The sequence below is a fragment of the Betta splendens genome, chromosome 14 (assembly GCF_900634795.4).
Source record: "Betta splendens chromosome 14, fBetSpl5.4, whole genome shotgun sequence".
Taxonomy (NCBI): Eukaryota; Metazoa; Chordata; class Actinopteri; order Anabantiformes; family Osphronemidae; genus Betta; species Betta splendens.
In genome coordinates this window covers 14390945-14403673 of record NC_040894.2, presented here as the reverse complement: position 1 = coordinate 14403673, position 12729 = coordinate 14390945, and the positions used below count along the sequence as shown (strand labels likewise).

Sequence of the window (12729 nt, the reverse complement as noted above, 5' to 3'; positions counted from 1 at the left end):
TCAGATTATTATTATCTCTTCTTTAGAACTGCTTTTATTTTACTGACCTAGATTTAATTAACTTCTATACTACATTCTAAGCATTTGCATCTAATATAAAAACATAGGAATTTGAAAAGCAAAGCATCTTTTGATGCCTTGATTTTCAAAAAATCCTTCTCACACGTTATGTGGAATCATTATGTGATAAAAGGCTGAAACCGGCCTCATAAAAACTGACCTCCCCTACTGAGTATTTAACATATAAAGATCAGAATTAGATGGAGTCAACTCTCACTGGGCTCTGTTGCCATTTCATAGGTTACATTCAATTAAAACCGTGTTTGAGTAGAACAACTTCCATGTGGTAGGGACTCAACATGTTGTGTACCTGCTGAGCTGCAGCCTGTGCACGGGGAAGTGCTCTGAGTACATTCACTGCTGTGTTAGGACTGTTGTCAGAATGTGGGTTTTAAAATAATTAACCTGTGTGATTCCAGATACTTGCAGACTGTGCACAGACATGCAGCTCTCTCAGTTTGACATAAATACTTTTACCCACTAATTCACATCTATGTAGAAGGTGATATATTTTTATTTAATGATTATATGAACTTGTATAATAGAATTCATTTTCCTCTATTAAATATTAAACAGTTTCACAGATGGATCTTGAAAAGAGGATAATGATGCATCTTGTTTGACTTTGACACTTGATACTGTAGGTGTGAAGCCCAGATCACTAGAATGCCCTGACTGATGTTACTTCTAAGTTTCTTCCCTATAATTCTGATACAAGTTTTACTCAAAATAGAGCACAATTTCTCTGAAAAGATAATTTGATTGACATGTATGTACGAGATTTGATCAGTCTCATTGTATTATTATGTTAACTGTAAACGTTATCATAATAGCATCAAAATACTCCACGAGACAGTGAGCCTGTATGGTTTTAAACAGCAGGGCAGCTGCAGGGGGTGAGTGAGCAAGCGAGCGAGCGGAGGCTACTGCAATAACACAAACCCTAGCAGCCAGCTCACTCCGGGCATGAATCACTGGACACGGAATGACCTTCCCTTGACATATGCTGGTATCACTGATTGAGAATTCGGGAAATGACTAAACCTGCTAAGTTCGTCACTGCAGTCAAACAGGGTGAAAACTTGTTGCCGGCCGTTCCCAAATTCAGATGAGGGCAGGGGGATCACTGGAGCTGTTCTGCTTTTCTCTGAATTGACCTCAACCTTGATCAACCTTGGAAGCGATTACCCAGCTGAATGACAACCCCCGCGGCCGCATGCGGACCCCATGGCAAGCGTCTCCACCCACTCATCCCCGTAGACATAGAAGGTTAGGAGATTGGATAGGGGGTGAGGCTGGGCGAAGGGTGTCACATGACTGGATTTCCTTCTGGAGACTGACTTAAAAAGCTTTCTCAGCATCCAGGTCAAGGTCGTAGTCTAGTTTAATGCCAAAGGAAAGGAGTGGGGGTGGAGGGGAGCAAACTATCAGATGAGAGAGAGGAGGGTGACCACACACTCCTCCACATGTTCAGTGGTCTCGGAAATTGAAAACACACGCGATTGCTCCACTAGCTGTATTAACCTTCCTGCTTAGTGGACACTTTTATTCAAAGTCACTTACACGATAATAACTCCTGCACATCTCCATTTCTACAGCTGGATATTTACTGGAGGAATCCAGGTTAATTGCCTTTTGCTGAAGGGCAGTGTGAGCCAGCGATCTTCTGGTCACCAGTCCATTCTCCCTAAGTAATAGGTCATACGGCCGCCTCTAGTCATCAGCCCAGTGTTCTCCATTTCCTCCCATATGGGCACGCTACTACAGAAAGCTGGGCTTCAGTGTGTTTATTTCACTGCTCTGAATAGCGCCACCTTACTAATGGATACACAAGTGAGCTGGAGGTTCACAAAGTACATGTTTTGAGACCACTTTCAGTGAAGAGGGGACCTGAGGATCATGCCAAGCGTCCCTGGTCTATCCTCTGTGGAGTATATTCCACTTTTTAAAATGTTTTTTGACGTGTGCTTCTACACCTACGTTCTGTTAAAGGATATGCATCAAAAGAGCAATGACTCATTTATGGATTCAGTGTGAAATTAAAAATGGACTGAATAGATTCTGAAATGTCACAGCCATTACCAGGCATCAAAAGCCTTGGCACAAAATTTGGGATTTCAGGGTGGATTCTGAAACATTTCTTTTTTTGGTAACACCAGTGATGCTGCACATCTATGTGGACTTGCATAGCTCAGACTCGACGGCCACCCGCACAGGTCGCTAGTTGCCCAGCAACAATTCCACTCATCACCAGAAGCCAAAAGTTACACAAGTACACTTCAAGTCGAAAGAGGATTTGGGGTATGAAGCATGTAACAATCTCCAGCAAGTTATAACCAGCGTCTATAAGATGTTTGTCGGAATGAATAAGAAAGTGGGGAATCTTTGGCTCTTGCATTTTCCACACATCCAGCAAAGCCAGGCAATGTGAAAGTATGTGAGTGTTGACAGGGTTACATTAGAATTAACCAAAATATTGACAGTGGAAGCCGTACTGTGCACTCTGAAGTGTTGCTGAGTTGGAATAAACGAGCATGTCACAGGTACAAAGTTTAATGACGCCTGAATTTACACGAACTTCGCCCGTTGTGCAATGAAAATAAATCTCAGGGTCAGAACCTCAGAGCATATGCTGCATATGCATCCCAGCGGTTCTCTCTCCTCCTACGCCCTCCTCCCTCCTGTCGTCCTATGCAATATATCCATCATTCATTCATAAATTCTGAAAACTCCTCTTTAGTTAATTGCTCGGGAAAATTTAATTTCAAACGAAAGCTTTAAAAAAAAGAAAGATATAATTAAGTTGCAGGGATCTCTCTGCCCCCACCTCGCCCAGGGGGGCCGGGGGGACATGTGCTGTGAGCTGTGTGGCTCTGCACTGCACTGCTCCGTGTCAGGGAAGTCATACACCCATGTTTAAAGCAGAGCATTACGTAAAGCCTCCCCCTCTGCACAGGCTTACTGCACCAGACGCTGTGTCCTTGCCTGGGCCTCTCAAGGTTCCCAAAAGGATAGGCTGGTAAGAAGTTGGGAAGGACAGGGCCCTGTGATAGCCTGAAAAGAGAGAGAGAGAGCGAGGAAGGGAAGGGAGAGGAGAGGAAGGGAGGGGAGGGGAGGGTTGGGGCAGCCTTGGACTTTGAATTCAGCGCCAGACAGGCTCATGCATCAATCCCTCAACTTACAAAGACAACCCACTAACCTTGACGAGGCCAGGGACTCTTCAGGAATGAGTGGCATTTTCACTTAGCCCCAGCTCCTCCTCTGCACTCCTGCCACATAACCTGTTTAAAATAAGACACGGCTGAATAACAGCCGACCTCACTCTCAGGACTTGGTGACCTATTGTTCTAGCCTTCAACCCTTAGGCTTCTCAGACCGCGCTGGGGATATATGCAATACTAATTTGGAGGCAACAGAAATAGTGTTTGGCACGCAGAGTACAGCAGCCTCATCCGACAGATGACGCGCTCCTAAACTATAATCAACAACTTGTTTTGCTACACAATTAACAATCAAACTGTTGGAGCTCAACATTTTCGGGAAACCCTATCAGACTTCCAGTATCCTCTTTAATGCTCTTTGCCAAAAAATAAGGCAGATGCTTTTTTGACACAACCACATGAGCCGGATAAGCCGACTATCTACTGTAGAAGTGTCCTCATTCCCCTTGTGACCCGCCCACTCTGTCACACACGTGGCACTGGCCTGCCAGTGGCCAAGGCAGTCTGACTGCAGCATCCTGGACGCGTGCTCACCACAGCGGTAGCTATAGAGTCCTACTGCACCTCCACAGCCTGGGGCCAGGAGCGAGGAAGGCAGAGAGGAAGTGAAAGACCCAGCTGCACTTCACTCCTCTGCTGAGACCACACTGGCCTGGCGAGGAAGAGGAGTCAGCTCCTCTCAAATCAGCCATCGGGTCTGATGCCCCACACTGCATCCCATCGGTGGATGGACACAGTGGAGATACAGTTTGGATCCAGTAGTTTTTGTCACCTCATTAAAACATAACCTGGTGCAGTTTCCTTGCTTTGCTTCTTTTGTCGTCAGACTTAGACGTCCTGCTTTTTTAAAATTTCAAACCAAGACGCTGCATTCTGTGGGTAATTTCCAATTTATTTGACATGCAACCTCCTTGTGTTTTGGGCTCCATTCCATTTAGCAGAGGCTAAATAATTCACAGCATTTTCAATCAGCAGCGATCAATTGGCGAAGATAATTGAGGGGCCTGTCATTGTGCCAAGGCCAAGGTGATGCGCCGAGGCAGAGACATGGAGAGTTGGGAGGTAAGGGTGAAGTGGGGAGGGGAGTCATTCAACAGATGAGTTCTGCCTGCTGTCGGCCTCAGGGAGCCGCATCGGAGGCTCTCTACCTCTCTACCTTACGTTTCGCCATCCCAGCCCTGCGTCTAGCAGCAATCGCTGTAAAGTTCCTGCCTCGTCATCAGAACAAGCCCCATTGACTTTGGTTGCCTTCTGCTCGTGATGGACGCACCAACGAGACGAGGATCGATTATCTCTGGATGAGATAGTGCTGCTGGAGCGGGGAACCAGCACTAGCAAGCGACGATGTGCATGAAGCACACTTAAACTGTCCACGTACCGATCTCTCACAAGGCAGTTGTTGCTCTAGTGTTATTTAGTGGTATGTCTATTTCTAAATACTTGAATGTTTGACAGCTACTACATCAATCAGTGTGTGTTTACACTTCCATCACTGGAGCCTTACATCTTAGCTTTTATGCAACTTGGCCATGTTGCAAGATGAAGTGATTGTGCAGCCTGTGATACGTGTGTGTATGCGAAAGGTACAGTAGAGGTGGAGCCAAGATACTTAGGAGTAATAATGCCCTCTAGATCCAGTAGCAAGACACCTACAAATGTCTATTTAGAATGCAAAATGAAGTTGCCATCAGATTTGGCAACATGTGATCCAACTGCTGTGGCATAAGTTGTACAGAGCATTGTTACAAGCACAAAGTGTCCCCTGAATCAACAAACAATAAAAATTACAATAAAGGATTTGAGTCCAAACAATTAGAGGATGAGCTTGTGGCCAATAGGTCCTTGGTCTGATTCCTTGGAGGCCTCTAAGTAAATGAGAAATGCACTCCTCTTCTTCGGCATCTCCTATCAAAGTGCCCTTGAACAATGTTCACTGGCCAACAACAGAAGTGCTGGGCAGCTCCCAGGTCTGTAATAAATCAAAAACTCTGCAGCAAATGCATGACACTTGTTCTCGTCGATGGCACATCAGTTTGTTTCATCGCCAAGTATCTCAGCAATCAAAAGAACGAATGCTACCGTCAGTTATGTCTGCGCTGCGTCTCTTTATATTGTGAATGACAGATTTACACACAGCAGGCACAGTGGTAGTAGCCAAATGTGCTCCTGCGTGTGTGTCATAAAACCACATCATCAACCTGCAGTAACAACGACCCCCCCCACACACACACACAAACACACAAACCAACACATATCAATACGTTTCGTTTCCATGTGGCAGCAGTGGCCTTTCGATGGCAGATAAGACCTGCTGTCATGAAAGGCAGCCAGTGGCTGAGGCAGAGTAGTCCAGAGTCCAGTCTTGTGACTGTTCAGCAGTCTCAACATCATTTGCATTTGGCCATTTGAATGTCTTCTGTTTCTGTCGCAGGCTAGTGCACATCACTCAACAGCAGCTTCCTGTACAGGAGCAGATGGCCCAGTCAACTCCAGCCACGTCCATTTCAAAGAATGCGCTGCGTTACAGAGTGCACCAGCGATTATTCTCTTTGAGTTCAACTCCACTGTGGCGTTCGGCTTTGAATGTAGGGCTTTTTTGTTATCTATGGCAACAGAGGACAAGCTGAACTACCTTGAACATCTTGTGTAAGTTCAGGTCAAATAATTAAGCTGCTTAAATGCTCAACAAAAGGAAGGCTAAAAGGCAGACCTCCAGACACCGACAGCGTTTAGGAGGCTTAGAAAAGTTTAACTTTTGTCCACATTGCTTTAGATTATTACTCCAAGTTGCAGTGGTTTTTAAAAGGGTTTTTAAAAAAAAACCTTATTTCAACCTCGATCCACACATGAAGACATCAAACTCCTGGGAAGCCAATTGGCCTTTAAGAAACTGACCCGAAGGCGTACCCTGCCCCTTTTCCTGTAACTTGTGGCAAACTTCAGCCCTGTGACCTTTTGCCTCCACACTGATCCAAAGTCCAGTGAAGCAATAGGACATTTCTGGAAAATGAATACCTACACGGAGGCCACTAAAAAAGCCTCCCTCGCACTTGCTGGAAAAAACATCCAAGTCTTTGAACCATCAGAACATATCTGACAAGACGATTGATGTGATAGGTTGCAACAGACCAGGTTGGCTCAGCTGCATCTGGTCTGCAGACAGAAAGAAGCGTTTTGAACCTTGAAGGGACCAGCCCACGATTATTCACAGGGGGACTTTTCCTTTTGGGATGTGATGTAGGTGTAACAAGCTCATTAGCTAAGTCGTGAACCCAGATACGAGTTATTTAGAGATCAAAAAAAGGTCAAGTATAATCTTGAAACTGATTATGTTGCTGCAACAATGATTTGCAACATTTCTTTAACTACCTGCCTACATTGTATTTACTGTACATTCTCTGAAACTAATGCAACCATTACTGCCTTCCCTCTAAGTGTTGCTGAGAAAATGAGACCAGGGGGACACGGATCCAATTTAAACCTGATAGCAAACCAAAAACATGATTAGAAATGAACGAATAAGCTTCACAGTGAAGTATGTGTCTGGTGAAGTTGCCCAGTGAGGATCCTAATGCATCGAGGTCAAAGCTGGATTTTAACACCGTATTTATGACTGAAGCTCAACATGTTAGTGCACTTGTGTTCGACTCAAGGTGTTGAGGTTCACTTAAAACCTTCAAGATCTTTTAAAAGAACGACAGTTGGCGATTGAGAGAATAGTGGAACTGTGAGACGTGTCCCATTGGTGGTGCTACAACTACTGTCTGTGGTTCTGATTGACTGTCTTTAACGTATTAATGTCACATTACAGGTCGACTGTTATGGTGTGTGGCTGGTGGAGTGTGTGCTATTATAAATAGCCTATAGGGCGATCACATCCATTCACTGCTCATGTGATCAGTGGGTTTGTAGCTGTGACAGGGGCGTTAAAGTCACAAACGCTAAATATCAGCCTATAGAAAAATAACGGCAGGAGGGTTTCATGTCCGACCTGCGATCGAAAAGAGAAATAAGCATCGTCAAATCAACTCCGTTCACACCGACCAATACTTGTATCCGTGGCCTAATTTACTGCTCAGACGGCGGCCAGAGAACGCAGCCAGCTGCTGTTATTATTTAACCGCTGAATGAATGCGGAGCCTCCGGCCCCGCACGCACCCAGGTTAATTCTCCACTTATTCTTTATGCAGCGTTTTTCAGCGCTATATCCATATGCGCCTCCGCTCCGCCTTACGACACCAACCGCCTCCCTGTCTTCGAGAAAGCACCATATTATCTGGTCTAATCCTCGACACCCCGTCCCGTATCCGCGCCCGAGTATTTTCCACCCCCGAACGCTAATAATCATCCTCCAGATATGACAGTGCGCGAATCCGAAGCACACACAGCCCCTACCTGCGTTATCCACCGCGCTCCGCCGAGGAGGCTCGTCGCTGTTGTTCGACAAGAGGAGGCAAATCCCAGTGAAAACGGTCGCATCGGCCGTGACACTTCTGGCAGGAAACAGAAGCGGTGAGGCAGGCGGTCTCAAAATCAAAATTTTAGTCCCAAATTAAAAGAAAAAGCTTCGTCGTCTTTTTCTGGTGACACCACCGTGGGAGCGGTGCCGAGGCGCGTAGCGTGTTGTCTGTGGGAATTGTTTATTCTCGGAGTCCCCTCGTTGAGCAGAAGTGAGCGGAGACGAGCACACTCCTCCTCCTCCGCCCGCCGATGACACCACCCTTAAAGGTACAAGCCTATGCTGCTGCCCCCCCACACACACACGACAAGTATAACAATGACAATAACGATAATGGTAATAAACTAATTCATTTTGTTTCACCGACATTAATAACTCAGTCAGTCACGACTCACTTGAGCTTTTACTTCACTATTGAGTTTGGTTCTTTCACAAAAATAAAATAGTACTTTGCAGCTGTAGTGCATTAAATACTGATTAAATGTACTTTGACCATTTCAAATAGTTAATAGTAATGCATGATACGATATGCAATAGTATTAAAGACTGTCAGTCCTTGTAGTAGTAGTAATAAATTAGTAATTCCACTAAAAAAGTGTTTTGAAATGGCACAAGTAACGTTTAAGGCTTGTAAATAGCTCAGCACCTCCCAATTCTCATCTGTGAGAACATCAAAATTTCAGATTCGCAGGAGTGTCCATAGAGACTGAAGCACGGTCACATATGAGTTCATGTATTTTTAAAAAATAAAACTAAAGATAAATAAACCCGATGACGTCATTTAATGTTACCTGAATACATGGATGTTATGGAGAATAATCAGGATGTTTTTTTATTTTTATTTGATTATGACTTTGTGCTTGTTTTTTCACGTTTTTAACAGCTGATAATGAATGTGCAGACTCACAACAAACGCCAACACAAAGACTGTCCACTCATTCGTCAACCCGTCTGCTTTCAAACAAGAGCAGTTTCATAAAATGGCCTTTCAGTTAAATGAAGAATTAAGTAGGAAGTGTCCCAACCAACCTTTTAGTCAGCATTTCTAAACAAATCATTAGGCCTCTTCTTGAATGGAGTCCAGAATATAACAGTTAAAAGGATATATCTGGCACAGTGGAGATTTACTACCTGCCTCTACACGCTGAAACCGAGTGGAGAGAATGCAAGGCCCAAACTCTGTGGAGGTGCCCTTGAACTGAGGTGTGAGCATCTGTCATTAAAGTGTGAAGCGGAGTGTCACTCACAAACCGCAGATATGCTAAAGGAGACCTTTTTTTCAACCGCTTGATCGGTCACAGCAGTTTCACAGGAGGAATCAGAACTTCAGCTCGTGCTCCACAGAACCTCCCCCTCAACCTTCTCCTGCTTATCTGTGCTATCAGGTCCACTGGCCTGCAGTCTGTCATCTCATGGCCTTGAACAAAATGTCTCTAAAGATCTGGAGCACATCAGTGTTCTCATGAATAAGAACACAACAGCATACGTAGCCTACTTCTACTCATCCCTGTCTCTGTTTCTCTTTTCAAATCCAGACTCGGAAGGGGGGGGGGGGTACTATGTGTGGGCGAGCGGCTGATCCTCCTCTTTCTGCTCTGCTATCACTTGGTATTGGACAGCCTGTGACTCCCACAACCTGTGGTACCATCGCCACGGTGTTTAAACAGTCATTCAGTTCATTGCCAGTAGTATAAACAGAGGCAGCACTCAACACATCAGTCAGGTAAATTGGATAGTTTTCTTTTACAAGGCTGTTGTTGACAATAGGTGTTGCGTGCAATTTGCATTTTGAGTAGAACAGCAGTTAAAAGTCTGATCAAAGTCCTCGGCAAAGTGCTGTTCATAAAAAGTTCATGCTGCCCCGTTTATCGTCGTCGTATGGCTGCAGCCGCGAGCGTGTTCAGGCCGTTAATATTAGCGGACAGGCCCAATAATTTAGATGGTATCCTCTGAACTCGGCTGACCTTTCATCTTTGAACTTTGATCTCAAATGCCACATAAATGGAGATACAACATCCCTTTCATCCCCTCCCTTACCCCCCTCCCCCTTCCCCACCTCTCCCTCCAAGCAGAACACGCTGAACTTTGCCCTTGAAGCCTTTCACAGAAATGCGGTTCAGGAAACTCTGTCCTTTGACCCGACGTATAGGGACAGATTGCGGCTGACAAAAACCAGTCCGAGGTCGTTCTGAAAACGTTTTGTCGGACCTTATTTATGTACGTGCTTTTAGCTGTTCAGTTAGGAGCTGAGGAAAGGAAGGTCAGCTACAGATGTTAAGAGGCCGTGTGCAGCATTTGTCCTAATGCAGCTGTGGACAAAAGAAGAGCAATGTGTAATAAAGGCGAAGGTTAATGATGGACTCTGATGTTTTACACGACCAATGTTTTACAATCTTGTTAACTCAGTTTTGTATTGAACATGTTAAAAAAGTGCTGTACCAGACGTTTGGACCTGCATTTTATCAAGAGAACTAAATCCAGTGAAGAGCAGATGATAATTTTTTACTGATGACTGTCACGGACTCAAGGTAGCGGACCCACACGCACAGCGGAGACAAGGCTCAGTTAACAACAGGGTTTATTCGAGCTCGTGGTCAGGCAGGCAAGGGTCGGTACACAGGTAGATCATCGGTAGCAGCACAGACGAGGATAAGGCAAGCGGATGTCAAAAACAGCAATGGTCAAACTCACACAGGCAGACGGGATTATCACAGGCTGGGGCTGGAGACGTGGTCAGGAACAAAACAGGATCAAAAATCACGGCAAGGTAAAGGTAAGAATGCTGGAAAGTTGAACGGGTGAATGAACAAACAATCTGGCAAGGTGCAGGGCTGAGAGGTGGTGCTTAAATCCTAAGTGATGATGACTAAACGACCGGCAGGTGAGTAGATTAGAATTGGAAGCAAGGCTGACTGAAACTAACAATGACTGAGACAGGAAGTTGGTGACAAAATAAAAACCGGAACGACTGAGTGCAGTGCTAAATGACATGAGCTGTGAACCGAACCCCCCGTCTAGGGCGGATTCCAAGACGACCAAAACAAAACACAACCATGCAAGGGGGGCGACAGGCTGGGACAGAAAATGAGGGGGATCAAAACACAACTAAACATGATGTGCAACGGACTGGAACAAACACATGATGATCAAGGCACTGAGTGGCAGGGAGCAGAACCAAGTCCATGAATAATGAGTCCATGACGGGAAATACAAAGTCCAGACCCTCCTCAAGGAGGGTGGATGCGAGGAGAGGCTCGGCTGTGCAGCCGCCAGGCCGAGACGACACATCCTGTGCCCGAGGGCAAAGGCTGGAGTTCTAGGAGGCCGACGTCGAAACCCGACGCCTCCAGCGGTCCAACCCATGTGCTGGTGCTCTCCAGCCCGGCGGTGCTCCAGGGGGCCGAGGAGGCGCGGCGGTCCGGCAATGGCAGAACCAGCGCCATCGTCGCGGCAGGAAACAGCGACCCTCCAGGTAGGTGGTCGCCTCCGGACCCGGCCAGCCGAGGTGGCCGACGACGCAGGAGGCAGCGCCATCCCCGCCACAGGACTCGCCAAGGACCTGGCCCTCCGTCGGGCAGGTGAGGCGAGAGCCGGCGGGAAGCCGGGAACGGCGACGGGGGACAGACTTGGAGACAAGGCTGGGACCAGAGACGAGGACAGACGTGGAGGCGAGGCTGGGACCAGAGACGAGGACAGACGTGGGGGCGAGGCTGGGACCAGAGACGAGGACCCGACGTGGAGGCGAGGCTGGGACGCAGAAGACGAGACCGACGTGGAGAACGAGGCGGTGACCAGAGACGAGGACCGACGTGGAGGAGCGAGGCAGGAACCAGAGGCGAAGACGGACGTGGAGACGAGGCAGGAACCAGAGACGAAGACAGACGGTGGAGACGAGGCGGGGAACCAGGGGCGAAGACAGACGTGGAGACGAGGCGGGAACCAGGGGCGAAGGCAGACGTGGAGACGGGGCCGGAGCCGGGCCACCTGGAAACCGATGCAGACGTAGCCGGCACCAGGCCTCCAGGAGCGGAGGGACAGACGTGGCCGGCACCCGGCCTCCAGGAGCGGAGGACAGACGTGGCCGGCAACCGGGCCTCCAGGAGCAGAGGCCGAGCGTGTGGCGGGGCCGGACCACCAGGAGCTGAGGCGAGCGTGTCGGTGCCGGACCACCAGGAGCTGAGGCGAGCGGTGTCCGGACCACCAGGAGCTGAGGCGAGCGTGTCCGGGAACGGACCACCAGAAGCTGAAGGCGAGCGTGCCCGGGACCAGGACCTCCAGGGGCAGCACCTGCACACATTGGCTCAAAAACACATGAACCAGGAGCGGACCCGACCACCTCCTCCGGGAGGTCGGCAGGAGGCGGAGCTGGAGACCGGACCTCCTCCGGGAGGTCGGCAGGAGACGGAGCTTGGACCGACCTCCTCCGGGAGGTCGGCAGGAGAGGAGCTGGACCGAGCCTCCTCCGGGAGGTCGGCAGGAGACGGAGCTGGACCGACCTCCTCCGGGAGGTCGGCCGGAGACGATGCTGGGACCGACCTCCTCCGGGAGGTCGCAGGAGCCGCAACAGACGCTGCGGCAGACGCTGCGGCCGGGGACGACCCCCCCTGGGGATCGTCGGGGGCTGCAGCCTCCGAGGGGGTCGACAGTGGGCAGAACTAGAACGGCGTCCTCCCTGAGGAGCCGACAGGAAACTGGGACTAGGACGTCCTCAATATGGCCGACAGGAACTAGAAACGGCGTCCTCCTCTGAGGAGCCGACAGGAACTGGGACTAGAACGGCCTCTACTTGGCCGACAGGAACTAGAAACGGCGTCCTCCTCTGAGGGAGCCGACAGGAACTGGGACTAGAACGGCCTCTACTTGGCCGACAGGAACTAGAACGGCGTCGCTCCCCCCTGAATGACCGACAGGAACGGGACTAGAAACGGCCTCAATATGGTGCCGACAGTAACTAGGAACAGCGGTCCTCGCCTCTGAGGAAGCCCTGAC

At 48.3% G+C, this 12729-nt stretch overlaps 1 protein-coding gene across 1 annotated transcript in view; it reads right to left on the bottom strand.

Annotated features, from left to right (window-relative positions):
* Nucleotides 1–7978, bottom strand: part of nrip1b (nuclear receptor interacting protein 1b) — a 31489-nt gene extending 23511 nt beyond the window's left edge. Inside the window, exon 1 of the mRNA XM_029174577.3 lies at nt 7677–7978. The gene's annotated coding sequence lies outside the window, so the exon portion shown is untranslated. The remainder of the gene's footprint in view (nt 1–7676) is intronic.
* Between the last annotated feature and the right edge of the window lie 4751 nt (nt 7979–12729).